The following is a 15,072-nucleotide window of genomic DNA, read 5'->3' as shown; positions in this document are numbered from 1 at the left end:
AGCTAAATCATTCTGAAGAGAGCTTAAAACATGATACCAATATGAAAACAAAATCGTGTTTTATAGCTCATGAATATAATTTAAACATCCCCTTGTGCATTGTGATTTAGGTGGCAAACAAGGGAACTGTAAGTAGTATAGCATTAGTAGACTCCTGAAAAGTCGTTTAGATTTGATATATATTTAATTTCTACCTCAAAGACATAGTTTGTATACTGAAAGAAAATGTTTCTGCTACTAGGAAACCTCAGTAATTTCTCTTCATGAACATAACCAGTTCTCTCTTTCTGAATTTGGTGTATTTTGCTGCATCACTTTAATGTGCTCTGGCTGAAGAACATCAATATCACTCTTCAGATGAAAGGTGGTTCCAGTAATGCCTTGTGTCTGGGCGTCATTTGTAATACAAATGATGGGGAGCCTGGGGCTTAATGGCCACTAATTTATTTTGAATTTATGATGCATTGAAGCCATTAGAAGAAAGGCGCTTTACATCACTTTATGAGGAACAGAGCTATGTTTGTGGTGGGTTTTATTGCTTGATATCAAATGGGGAAATATGCCCATTTCAAGAGGGGGGAAAAAAGGAGAAAAGTGGGCAATCAAGTGGGGTTAGGTCAGAAATCTCCCAGTTCTGGGTAGCAGTTCTCATCCATTGTACCTTTCACTGTGCTCTATCTTAGGTAACCGTGGGGGTGTTTAAGATGAAAAACGGTAGCCCTGCTGGTTCTGCATTATGCTCAAGCATAAATTTAACATGCAATTTCCACTGTATTTTTATGAAGACTGTTTCTTAATGTATATTTATCATGACATTTTTCAGGGTAAGGAATATGTTATAAATTTTATGTAGAGGAGATTGCCATCTATTTAAGTACACGCCCACATTAAAATATAACTCAAATGTCAAATAATACTTACCTATAAATATTCTATGATTGCAGTAGAAAAGAAAAGTAGAAAGTATCATTTGCCCTACGAGGAGATTACTTTCCAATGGAGATAAAATATCTTGGTAGGGATATATTTTTTAATGCACGATTTTAGTAAGAACACAAGGCAAGAATTAATGAAACGCCACAAATGACAAGGGATTTGCCCCTCTGTTGACAGTAGATGCTATCAGTGATTGGATAATATGAAAGTAAGTCTCCAAGGTCAAAGCCATTGTGAAAACGATTGACCTTGAGCTGAATCTTAGTGAAAGAGAAAAATCATGCCGAAAGTAGAAGGATTAGAAGAATAACTGGGAGCCAAGATTTCATAAATGTGGCCTGATGGAACCTCAGGGCAGGTTTAAAGGACATGCACTGTCCCAGGCTGCCTACTCCAGAACCGCTGAAGTGCATTGAGGGGTGCTTTCTCTCGATTGGTTTGTTCCCCAGTCTGCTGCTCAGGCATCGCTTCCGGGCTGGATCGATCCAATTGGCTATAAATGGTCTGCACTGGAGGCTGCCCCCGACTCTACAATTCAACAATCCCTTTTGCTAGCAGACTAGGCAAGTCACGTTAGGAGCTTAGCAGATGTTCTTTTGACCTGAGATAACCAGCATCATTAGACCTGGCTGCCCAGTTCTGCCTGGCAATTAAGAGATATTAGCTAATAATAATAATTATTATTAATGTATCTCTCTCCAGTCCTTGATTCTAAAAATATCCAATCATCTGCTTTGCTTAGTCCTTCCTTCCTCTAGTGACCGAGCTCGTGCTCAGACTTGTAGTTTCGTTTTGACCCCCTCTCGGTCCTGCCTTCTGAGCCTTCTGGGACTGCCTGTACATGGTTCTTGCTCTGTTCCTTAACCCCCATCCTCTTTCACTGTATGACCTTCCACATTCTTATTTTAGGCAAACCCTGAGTTATTCCCTGATTGATCTTCCCTTCGGATGGAGATAGCATATTATCCCACAGCAGTTCAATAGCAAGTCATCCAAACCCTCCCCACGCATGCCAGGGTTCACAGTTGGTGCTTGTGCAATGAGACACAATTACAGAAAGAGGAGGGGCAGTAATGAAGTGTAAAGTCGTTACGGATCAGTCAATACCCAATGGATGCGCACCTCGTGACTCCCTGCTAGGCTGTCTTCTCTAAAAAACATTTACCTAAAAGCTTAGAAAGTGATCATAAGGAGGCTGCTGATTGGAAAGCTGTAATTGAAATGTCATAGTAAATTAAAATGTCATTATTTGGTTAATTGCATTGTAGAGAAAAAGGAATTTCAGACCAGTGTATTAAAGTTCTCAGAAGTGATTTTGTTCAGTAACGGACCTTTGAAAGTAATCAATGCAATTTCTTGGTGTTTGTCATCTACAGCTGTACCACCCTGAACGCGCCTGATCTCTGATCTCGGAAAATAATCAATACAGTTTCTAAAGTCTCTTTTCTCTTGTAACATTGTTGAATATTTTTGGCTTACCACTTTGATCTGTTAAGCATCTGGTTACTAACAAAGTGTTGATGTTCCTAAATTGTTGTGGGTGGAAGAAAAATGATGACTTGTTGCATATTGTATAAATAGACTGTGACTTTTCCTAAGTTTTTTTTTTTTTTTTTAATGTTATGGTGGCTGGGGTTTCTCATGGTTAGATCGTTCTTACATTTGTCTCTGTTGTAAAGATTCTTCCACCTGTAAACAGTTGTTCCTGGATCTGGTCAGTTAGTGGAGCTGACCCATCATTTGGCCGTGTTTATATTTCTATCTTGTTGGGTTGTGAACCAACCCACCAGTGAAACAGTTCCTTGATTCCCTAATGGTTTATACACCAGTTTGCAGCTCATAGATCCTCATTCTGATTCAGTATGCGCTGTACAAAAGAGCCATGGATTGCACACACTGCAAGCTTTGTCTCTCCAGGATGAGCTAGTGATCACCATCCTCACACTTCAATTCATTGTTTATGAGATGTGGGTCTGGTTGCCTCTTCAGGGAGGGCTGGTCTGTGTATCCTCTGGGAGCTTTAACACAGAGACATTACCCCTTTAAGATATGTGTCACTTCTACTCCAGGGCACAGAGATGTCCTCAGCTGTTTGGCTCTGCATATTTCTCACATTTGATTTGGATGTTTTTGGGGGGAGTTTTGATTTGGAGGACTGTTTAAGCAATCTTGTAAAATCCATCACAAGAATTCAGTGTTTCTGTCAGTGAAAAATAATTTTATCTACCTATACTATGGCATTTGCAAAGGTACAAACTTTCCTTATCAAAAATATAATTCTTGAAAGCTTAAGGGTAAATGATTGTAAAATGTACCAATGCATCTAAAGTGAGCAAGGAATTTGCATAAAGAAAAATAGGTTAGGATTTTAAGTGTAGGATGATATTTCAATTTTTTTTTTATAATTTTAGTATCTGCTGACTTGCAAGGATGCAGAAAAAAAAAAAAAACAAAACACTGGAAGTGATTGTTCTTGCTTGATGCTTTCTGCATTCTGTAAGTTCGTAGTTTGAGAAAGCCCTGATGCCAGGGTAGGAAAAGAAGAAGCTTGGATGTGAAAGAAAATAGCCAATGGAGATAATTTGAGTAACTTGACATTAAAAACTATAATAGGATTGCTGAGCACATAAGAAAGATTGTGGATTATTATGATTTAAATATAGTTTATTGCTAGACTTTAAGGGGTTAAGGATGAGCCACCATCAGGTGACTAAATTGGTTTTGATCAGTAGTTGGTGACATTGTCAGCAACCTGAGGGGACAGCTTGCTATTGGCAACTGGACAAAGAATGTGTGCAAGCAGGGTTGGTAGTACATTTACAGAATGAGATAAGTCAGCAATAGGAAGACTCTTCCTTTGAAAAAGTTCATGATTTAATCAAATCGAGGGATTCGATTATTTCTGAAACACTGTTGCCATTTTGCCTATATGTTTGATAACAGACAACCTGACTTATTTAGACTGAAGTGCTTTATAAAGGCGAGTAGGTGGTACCCATCATGAGCATCTTATTCCATGCAAAAGTGCAAGGGGCCAGAAGCTCTGAAAGAATTGCTCTGGGTCGTGTTCTGCCTCAGATTCTGCTTCCTTCTTATTTGCTACTGGGGGTTTATGGGTAGAGTGATCTACATGTTTGTCAAAATCATTCTGATTTTTTAAATCTTATTTTCTAATTTCAAAATCTGATACAGGCCAACTTATTGCCTCTGTTACCAAACTATAGACTGTGTCTTGGCATCCACCCTACCCTTTGTTGATACTTTCACCTTTTGTTTGCCACTGATTTTCATCCTTTATGCTATTGAATAAGGCTAGCCAGCCATTGTACTTAGCCATACCAAGCCTCGTGTCAGAGAATGAACGTGCTGATGAAAGGTCGTAGGGAAACACTAAAAAGGCAAAGAAATGTAACTTTAAATGAAACAGAATCTCTTGACAAATCTGGTCTTTGTAAAGAGCGACTTCTTTTTCTGATGCATCCTTACAGCTTATAATGTCACAGGTGTAGGATGCAGCCATCGTCCCTGGGAACACGTTGGGAACTGTTACTGATGTGCTGCTAAGTGTGCTGTGAGGAGGAGCCAAGTCTTCAGAGCTGCACAGGACAATGGCTAGACTCTTCCCCACCATGGCCCTGGGTTCTACATTGGTGCTAAGAGCAATAGACTTGTTAGAATTCTTATAGGTACTTATTAAAAATGTGACCCACCCTCCCCCCCAAAAAAATCCAGAGATCCAGCAGGGAGTTTATCCTTTTCATTGCAAAGAACACAACTTGTCCTGCTGACAGTGTACTTGTGAAGTCCGCACTTTCGTTCTCCACTGTGATTTGCATTTAGTTTTACTACAGTTATTCTTTCAAGATGAAGCCAAATGACATTAACTTGAACTTCTAAAGCACAAACCAAACCAAAAAAGGGAGCCTGAGGTCATTGGTAGCTAAGGGCAGACTACTCTACTATTGATTAGTTGGTTTACAGTTAATTTTAGGGCACAGTGGAGAAGCGTGACTGTTCAATACTCTGCTGCCAACCAGCCTTCTACATCCCAAATATCCACTAAAGAGGAAGTCGGTTTGGATGTGAGGACATGACTAGAGGGTTCCACTGTGAAAAGAGGAATTGAAGGCAAGGGAAATATTCTAAAGAAAGTTGATGGTAACACATGGAACATTCTTATTTTAAGGTCTATTTTGCTTTTATTGGAAAGGCAGATATACAGAGAGGAGGAGAGACAGGAAAATCTTCTGTGCACTGATTCACTCTCCAAGCGGCCTCAATGGCTGGAGCTAAGCCGATCCAAAGCCTCTTCAGGGTCTCTCACATGGGTGCAGGGTCCCAAGGCTTTGGGCTGTCCTCAACTGCTTTCCCAGTCCACAAACAGGGAGCTGGATGGGAAGCGGGGCTGTTGGGATTAGAACTGGTACCCATATGTGATCCCAGTGTTTTGAAGGTGAGAACTTTAGCTGTTAGGCTACTGTGCTGTGCCTGGAACATTTTAAAAACAGTCATGCTATTTTTAATGTCAGGATCTAAAAGATAAAATCAAATAGTGAGCCCTGAGAATGAGCTCATGTTCTAAAGAATAAACCCAAAGAACAGAACCACAAAAACAACAAAAGTTGTAGCTAAATCACTGTATTATTTATCAGTATGAACCTCTCTAAAGCTGTTATAGCTTATATTAGGAACAAGGAGAAAGAATAAGCGATTAACAAATAAGAATAGATTCTCTTTAAGAATCAGGCATGTCATATGATTTTACTGTTTAAGTTTAGTTTTGTAAATAGGGTTATATTGACTGGATCTTTATGAGTAGCACTTCCTATTTATAAGGAATAACAAATGGTTTTAGATTGTTGAACAAGACTCATGGCCGGCATTTTGATGCAACTGGTAAAATAGAGTCCTGCAGTGCCAACATCACTTGTAGACATCAATTTGAGTCTCTGCTGCTCCTTTTCTGATCTGATTCCCTGCTAGCGTGCTTGGTAAAGCTGTGAAGATGGCCCAAATGCTCACGCCCTGGCCACCTGCATGGAAAGTTCAAATGCTGGCACTTGGTTTCGGCATGGCCCAGCCCTGGCAGTTGTGGTCACTTGGGGAATAAAACAGTAGACAGAGGATTGTGTTTCTCTTTTCTCATCCTTCTGTAATGCTGCATTTAAAATAAAGGAATAAATCTCAGAAATACCCTCAAGTATATGATGCATGCATAAAATTATTCTGGTAAAGAAAAAATCACTCCTTCAGCACTTATTACATACTGTTAGACTATAAAAGGAGTAATACTTGAGCTTGCAAAGGAAATGTTCCATGTGAATGCCAGTTCTCAAGGAATCTACCATGCAGTTGCACTAATTAACAACATTATTGTAAAAAGAATATATTATTATTAGTTGTAATTATTTGAAAGGCACATTTACAGAGAGAGGATGAGAGATGGAGAATCTTCCAAACACTGGTTCACTCCCCAACTGGCTGTTATAGCAGAAGCTGGGCAAACTTAAACAGGAGTCCAGAGCTTCTTCCAGATCTCCCACATAGGTGCAGGTGCCCAAGTATTTAGGCCACCTTAGGCTGCTTTCCCAGGCACATTGGCAGGGAGCTGGAACAAAAGCAGAGCAGTAGGGGCCTGGCATGATAGCCTAGTGGCTAAATCTTCACCTGGAGTCCCATATGTGCTCGGGTTTGTGTCCCTGCTGCTTCAGTTCCCATCCAGCTCCTGCTTGTGGCCTTAGAAAGCAACAGAAGATGGCCCAAATCCTTGGGACCCTGCACTGTATGGGAGACGCAAACAAAGCTCCTGGATCCTGGCTTCGGGTTGGCTCGGCTCTGGCCATTGCAGCAGCTTGAGGAGTGAATGAGCTGACGGAAGATCTTCATCTCTGTGTCTCTTTTCTCTCTGTTTTTCCAATTAAAAAAAGTAAATTTTAAATCATAAAAAAGTTGGAAATGGAGCAGCTAGGAATTGAACAGGCAACCATACAGAATTTTGAGATGTTAAGAGAAAGAAGTTGAAATCGTTATTGAAGAATCAAGACAAAGACAGATCTTGTAAATTATTTACCTATAAATAAATATAATTTCTCTTCATTAATGTCTTTGGATGAAGAATACAGTAGTAAAATGGTACTGACAAAATGTGAACATTTTATTTGAAGTCATTTGAGTAGATTTTTATCTCTAAATTTGAAATACATGATACAAGGGAAGGAAACAAAATCATGATTGCATGAATGCTTTAGATCTTTAAGGATTTATACGCTTCCCTAGAGACACAGGATCTTGTCAGGTAGCCATCATAGTGATCTTGCCGGTGTGCCTGGAAGAAGCCGCATGGCAAGTAGCTATAATTTGAACCAGGCAAGTTTGTAGGAGATACCAGTGCTCCAAGTGGTGATTGAACCACCATATCAAATCACAGATTTTTAAATGTGTGCAAATGTTTTAATTAAATGTTTACAATTGATATGGAAATTTCCCAAGTGCATATAAGTTTCAAATTTTGAAAGTAAGGGATTTTTATAGGAAGTTAACTGTACAATCAGGAAGACTTAGATTCAATTCCTGGCTCTGTAGTTTGTGTGATAACAGGTAAGTTACTCAACTTTTTTAGGATTTAATTTTCACATCTGTTGAATATAAAACTGATTATTTTACAGTCAGAATAAAATAATATATTTTAGTCATTTAATGGAGCCGTTGCAGTTCATTTAGAACTCAGTAACTGTCAGAGTTAATATCAGAATGTTTTCTGTTAAGAAACAGATATCTGAACCTGGCACAATGGCTAGTGGATAAATCCTTGCCTTGCCTGCTCAGGATCACACATGGGCACCAGTGTGTGTCCCAGTTGCTCCACTTCCCATCCAGTTCCCTGTTTGTGGCTTGGAAAAACAGTAGAGGATGACCCCAAAAGCCTTGGGACCCTGCACCTGCATGGGAGACCCGGAAGAAGCTCCTGACTCCTGGCTTCTGACTGGCTCAGCTCTGGCAGTTACAGCCGCTTGGGGAGTGAACCAATGCATAGAAGATCTTTTTCTCTGTGTAAATCTGCCTGTCCAATTAAAATGAATGAATATATGAATAAACAAATAAATCTTAAAAAAGAAAATAAACATTTTCTGTTTTGGTTTTCACAATGAGCATAGTTATTATTTCATCTAAGGTTATGATAGGATTATCCTGTGATTTGAGGGGTTGGGTCAAATTTAAGCTTAGCTGATTCAAGAGGGCAGTGATGGCAGGTTGGCCTTCAGAGTAGCTGATTTAGAAGTTCAGTGATATCACCAGAAAGCAGGTATGTATGCTTCTTCCCTTATGTCCATCCTCAACAGGACCATCAGAAAGCATACATTCATATCTAAAAGGAAAGACAAACACGATCACTGTCCCAGAAGCCTGAAGAGGTCTTTTGTTTCATTTCATTGATTCAAATGTTTTTTCATCCGAGCATTTCCATAAAGTACTGGCAAAAAGGGTGACATGATCATCCCTGGCTTAGAGTTCTAAGCTGTTTATCTGGAGTTGGAATGGATTTTGGAGAATCAATATCCATTTCATGATAATAATGACCACAAGGAGAGTGGATTTCACTCACTTCAGTAGTGTATTTAGCACATATACTAAAATTGGAAGATGCAAAGAAGATTAGCAGGGCTCTCGGGCAAGGATGACAAACACATTTGTTGAGTGCTCCATAGTTTGTAAAAAAAAAAAAAATAGAGAAAAAGAAAAAAGGATAGTGGATCATTTCCCTATGAACTGGTATGAAAGTTGTTAAATTTGATTTGAATTTAAAAAAAGAAATAGAAAAAATTCTATACATAGATACCAAAGTAGAAATTTTATGAATTGTTGACTAAACACACTGTAAGTTAAGCCAGATCTTTCACATTAATGAGGAAAATACAAATGCCATAATGCAGATTTGTGTCAGCTATGACATGTGTAAATAAGGCAGATTTTTTTCTGCCTGTGGCAGCAAGAAAAAATATACATAGATTGCTATTCAAGATAAAGTTTGAAACTTATGCAGAAATTTTGTGTGTCTGCTTCTGCTCAGAAATTATTCGAACTAAGGCATCAAGAGACTAGGAAGTTTTTCCTTTGTTATTTTGCATTCTCATGGCAAAGAACTGTGTAATATAGGGCAGAAGCAGAAACAGTATTTACAAATGTATTAAATTCGTAATTTTCAGAAACTCACAGTAGATCGGGAAAAAGTTAAAAGACAAAGTGGAGATGTGGATTTGAAGACAAGACTTGATGAATAAATCATGTGTTATTTATAACCATTTCATCTTTATTCTTAAACTGATAGTCCATTAAGGGTTTTCAGGAAAGTTGTAGTAAATAGTTGCTTTGTTGAAAGACTACTCTGGTTGTGCCCAATAAGTGGTGGTATGAACTTCAAAGTAAATAAACAGCAAAAATACTGGAAATGAAGAATTAGCTTCACATTTTTTTCTTATCCCTTTTTAAAGATTTATTGACTTCAATTGGAAAGGCAGATTTACAGAGAGAAGGAAAAAATAGAAAGATCTTCCATGTGCTGGTTCACTCCCCGAGTGACTCAATAGCTGGAGTTGAGCTGATCCAAAGGCAGGAGCCAGGAACATTTTCCAGGTCTCCCGTGTTAGCTACAGGGTCCCACATCCTTGGGCTATCCTCTGCTGCTTTCCCAGGCCGTAGGCAGGGAGCTGGACCAGAAGTGAAGCAGCCAGATCATGAACAGGTGCCCATTGCACTGGCACTTGAATGGGACAGATTAGGCAATTGAGCCGTTAGACTGGGCCCACAGTGTTTTCAGTAGCCAGGATTGGAAGCAACATGTCACCCAGTTTATGTTGAGGCATAATTGACAAACACAGGAGAAAATACTGTTTGTTGATGATATAAAGAGAGATATTTGAGTATAATTTTGAGTGGGGTACCCACTTGGTAGTTAAGGTCTCATTAAAGCTCCGAGAGAGGAGGAGAAGCTGGTTTGCATTGAATCAAGCAAAAGAATATTATCTGTTATTATTTGGTTAGTTCTAGTTACCTTTACTAACATTATCCTTAGGAATGTTCTAGTTTAGTTTCAGCCATAATGGCATCCCTCATAGCTCTCCATCCATGCATCTGAACCTCGCAAAAAATTATTTTCCCTCAAAAAATATTGATGAAATTGAGAGAAAAAATAAGAATGTTATGGATAAAAGGGTCCTGTAATCTGATTTTTTTCCCCTCCAAAATCCGGAAAGCAATATCCAGTTTCTTTGTATATGAGATAAATGACAATCACTAGCAAGAAATACACATTCACTTAAGGGTACTTCAAACAGTTTGTAGAAATTTAAATTGGAAAGTTAATTTCAGTTAAGTAAAATGGGATTCATATCTAAATTTTTTTTTTTTGTAAAATCTATCTTGCTGAACTTCCTGAAGATTCATTGTTTGCATGGCTTTAAAATTTTTTGTACCAAAATTTATCTCATAGTTCTCTCTTCAGGAACTTTCAGAAAAGCTCTTCTGTGTTTGCATTATGTTCATGGGAACATATAATGAAGGACAATAAAAGAGTCATTATTTAATCAGCCATTAAAACAGATTATATTATTGTAAGTTAGTAGGCTATTCTTGAATAAATCAGTGATTTGAATAAATCTTACAGTTTTATCATCTAAAGCAGTCATTCATGGTGTATTTTGCAGAAAAATGAAGTATTACCACTTTTAATTATAAAATTGTAAAATGTTTTTCTAAGTAATGTATTTTAACTTTTCTCTGATAAATCCATGCCAGATTGTATCATCCTGCTTACCGATCCTCTCCACCTACGTAGGGTCTTGTTATTACTAACCACTCTGGCTGGCCAAAGGGAAGAACAGAATCTAGCAGCAGAAAGCATGGCAGGAGGAACCATGAGTGAAAGCAGCTAAGTCCCAACCTGCCGCTTGGGATGCCTGCATCCCATATCTGAGTGCCTGGATGGAGGTCTGGTTGTTGTATTCCGTAAAGCTTTCTACTAGTGTACACCCTGGCAGCGGGAAGGTGAGGGCTCTTGGCTCTGATGCTCTGCTTCTGAGACTAGAATGCAGGGATGTATTTTGAGCAGATAAATTATGCAAATATGAAAGACCTTGTCCCTTCAATGGAGTTATTTTAGGTCCCTTCTTACAAACTCAACCTTTTTTTGCCCCTTAAGTTGTACTAATAACTAATATTAGCATGACATTTCCACCCTAGCCGTTCTGTTTTTCTGATGAGATGTATAAGTATATATCAGAAATAGATGACCTCTGTTCTTAGTGGTCATTGAAAAACTCAATTTGTTCTAGTGAGTTCTCTGGCATTTATCCAGTTCTGTGGATCATATTAGTTTAACATTCTATTTTGATGGCTAAGAAGTACACAGACAGTATAACCTTGGTATTCTGAGAGCAAAACAATCTAGACTTCAGCCTTCTGCAACGAAACCAGGTCTACCTTGGAGACTTTCATTAGACGGAAGCCAAGAAGTTCTGCCATTTCCAGGACAACGTCTAGCTTTTGTTCCCTCTGAGGACTTTACCACTTGGAAAAAACTACTTGGAAAGAGATATAAAAAGTGTCTTACTTTTCAAACTGTATTAAGCCTGTGACTGCATGAGCTTTTCTCTGGGTCCTCCCACGGCCTCGGGCGTAAAGCTGCTTTCATTTTATCACAACCATGAAAAAGATGTGAAGCAAGACTGGCTAATGGTTTCCTTATCATTTGTTAAATATCTGGTAAATGCTTCATAGGTTTTCCTTTTAAATATTCAACCAACAGTGTTTTTGTAAACAATTAGTCCTCACATATTTTTGGTGCTTAAACCACTTTTAAAAAATCAGACATATCTTGGACAATGCATTTCATTGAAGAAATTATTACAGTGTCCCTGTGTTTGTCGATAAAATATCTCTAACTCCCTGACCCTATGCCCTTCAAAATGTAGTGCTATGTCACTGGGACAGGGGGCATTGCTAAACACCCTATTAAGTTTAGATTTCGTTTTTGTTTGTTTGTTTGTTTTTAGTAAAATTTATTTACTTACTTAAAAGACAGTGTGGCATGGAAAGAGACAAAGATTGAGCTTCCTTTTTCTCTGTTTCTGTTCCTAAATGGCCACAGTAACGTGGCTCACCCCAGGGGCATCCAGAAGCCAGGAGCTCCAGCTCTCCCACAGGGATTGCTGGAACTCAAATACCTGAACCATCCTCCTCTCCTCCCCAGGCACGTGACAGGGAGCTGGATCAAAAGCAAAGAAGCTGGGACGTTGACTGGCCCGCTAGGATGGTGTGTGGGTGTCCCATGTGGTGCCCAACCCCCTGCAGCACAGGTCTCAGCTCCCCAAATTCTTTCTTCTTTTCCTATGCAGGAAGCCTCTGTCGTTCCAGTGTCTTACAGTGGTTTGTCACTCTTCAAATATTTCAGTAGATAAATGTAATGCTATTTTAAAGAAATGCATGTTTAGTTTGATCAAATGCCTAAACCATCCCAGAATTTGCAATTCTCTTTTTGGTAGTTTATTATCAGGAGTATAGAGGATCCACATCTTTCACCTTAAACTCTTTGTTGCCTCTGAGTTTCTTTGTTCAATTCTTTGATTGTGTCTACACTTCCATGACTACCATAAATTATTTTATTTTATTATTTACTCAGCTGTTCTGTTTACCTAGTTCTAATGAAGTCAGATCGTGGTGTGTGGTTTCATTTGTAGCATAGTTTGGTCTTTCATCAACATTCAGTATGTACAGGTGTATTCGATGGGCATTAGTCACTCAACACTTGAAATTAAACAGCAATTGCTTCGCGTGAACAACAAACATTCTTGGCAAGAAACATTAAATAACTGGTGTCTGGGCATAAAATTTCTCAGAAATGACAGTGCCAATGTGCCCAAGGCAAATCTCGGCATGGTTGTTTTCACATGTTGATCTGTTTGTTCCTTTGGTGTCAGGACTCTAGACACAAATGTAGAGCATGTTCGTGGCATCTGGGCACGGTTTCAGTATTTACTCAGAGACATCCTGAGCTGGCATTTTGGGCAGGAATAATGGGAGATTCTTCCTAGGCAATGCCTTATTTCTTCCAGCTAGCTGCTGTCCTCACGTTTCAGTCAATGGGGCTGCTGTCTTTGCCTAGCCCCTTCATGAAGCTGCCACAACGTAGGATGTGACTTCCCTAGGACTGAATTTTTTACCTTACATACTCCAATTCAAGACAAACAGCTGAGCAGGCTGTGCCAATCTGGTGCTTTCTATGAGCTGACATTATTTCTGCAATGAAGGTTCCTCTGGCCTTACTGTGCGCTCAGGGAAATGTCTTACACTGTAAGCCACAATGTGATGATGAGGAAGGAACCCTTAAAAAAAATACATTCTCTTGGATATGTCTACAAAAAGCTTTGTTTTTTTTTTTTAATGGAGCTGTTTCATTTCAGATTGAGTGTCCACGTGGAATGCACGAACTCACATTCATGAGTACATTCCCTTTATTATGCGTGTAGTTTGGACACTGTGTGTTGGAAGTTTTGTAAAGTTTTGAAAACTGGGTCATTGCTGAGGCATGGCCTATTTGTATGCCTGACGTCAGCCTTTGATGTCAAAAATGCCCCTGAGAGGTACAGTCGCTGCCACAGAGGCACTGCCAACTGAAACACATCTAGAGGCATTGACGCTTTCACGTAACGGGAAAAACCGTTCTTTCTTAAACTATTTTGAAGTGTCAGTATCAAGATGATCTGATAAATCTCACATTCAATCTTGGTTCATATTTCCTTTATACATTTACAAATTACTTTTCATCTTTTATTTTTTTAATTGCTGTAGCTTCTACTTTTTTTTTTTTTTTGCAAAACATTGTATATAGATCTAGATTTTCATTATCTGGTATCATAAAGTACTACATGTTTAAAAACCATTCTACCTTTGTTTCATTATAATAATAGAGCACATTTGCTCAAAATTCAAACCATTACTAAAGACATTGTAAAAACTACCTGGAAAGTGTCTCTTGATGAAATGATTGGGGCTCCTCTAGTCAACTAGAGAGGAATATTGCTTGTTGCTAGCTAAACAAATTCAGGTTTTAGTTTCTGTTATATTCCTTTTTTAAATTTCATTTTGTTTTTGCCAAGGGTAGGTACAAAGTGGTAGCTTGCTTCATATAAAAAGCAAATGACAGGAACCTGTAAGATGGCATAGCAGGCTAAGCCTCTCCATGCAGCACTGGCATTCCATACACTGTCATCCCATTTCCTATCCAGCTCTCTGCTGATGCACCTAAACAAACAGCAGAAGGTAGCACAAAAGTTGGGACCTCCTGCCCCAGTGGGGGCAGACCCGAATGCAGTTCTCAGATTTGAGCTTCAGCCTGCTGCAGCCCTGGCCATTGCCACCACTTGTGGAGTGACTGTATCAGCTTCCCTTTGCCTTGCAATTCTTTCAGGGAAATACGTGTATCTTTATTGTAAAAAGTAGATGATCCCCTGAACGTTGACCCTTCCCACCTTAATCAAATTATGAAAACACGTTCAAAAATTAAAAAAGTAAAAAAGAGAAAGATAAAGAAAAAATAAGTGAGCATGGGAATTATTTGATGGCAATAGTAACAATTATTTCAATTTGTCAAAATCACATACTAATTTGTTATCAAAACAAGTTTTCATATTTATCTTTTGCCAAGCTCTTACATCATGTCTTTGATCAATTTTGCAAAAAAAAGTAGAATATTGCAAATTACCATAAGCTAAAGGATTATTTTAAGTAAAACAAAAAAAATGTCAATTTCTGCATTTGACAAAAAAAAAAGTTTACTGTATATCGGGGGTCCTCCTGTCCCGCGGAAGAAATCACCCGACACTTGAGAGAGTCTCCAGGGTGCTTTTTTCAGATCTTCCGTTAAAAACCATAATGGCCATTAATTCCGTTATGCTCAAGCCCCTCCCCCGCCAAGCCCCCCGCTTAGCTGTCAAACCTGTCCAATCAGCTTAAAGATAACCAAGGCACACCAATCAGGGCAAAGGGCCAATCACAGGGCAGGAAATTGTCAGTGCCCCCAACAACCATAAAATTTCTGTGTTGATTGTAACCCTCAGTGTTGGTGTATTTGTACATAGGCCC

The 15,072-nt window shown here is 38.9% G+C and overlaps 1 protein-coding gene and 1 pseudogene across 4 annotated transcripts in view; both read left to right on the top strand.

The window, feature by feature from the left end:
- The window catches only part of SLC16A7 (solute carrier family 16 member 7), a 139,054-nt gene that overhangs the window by 103,483 nt on the left and 20,499 nt on the right, over positions 1–15,072 (top strand). The window lies entirely within an intron of this gene.
- LOC121164045 lies at positions 8,547–8,646 on the top strand (annotated as a pseudogene).

This window comes from Ochotona curzoniae, unplaced genomic scaffold (assembly GCF_017591425.1).
Source record: "Ochotona curzoniae isolate NIBS_2020 unplaced genomic scaffold, NIBS_Ocur_1.0 contig_1014, whole genome shotgun sequence".
Lineage (NCBI taxonomy): Eukaryota > Metazoa > Chordata > Mammalia > Lagomorpha > Ochotonidae > Ochotona > Ochotona curzoniae.
The sequence above is the reverse complement of the archived record's forward strand: the minus strand, read 5'-3'. Positions and strand labels throughout refer to the sequence as shown.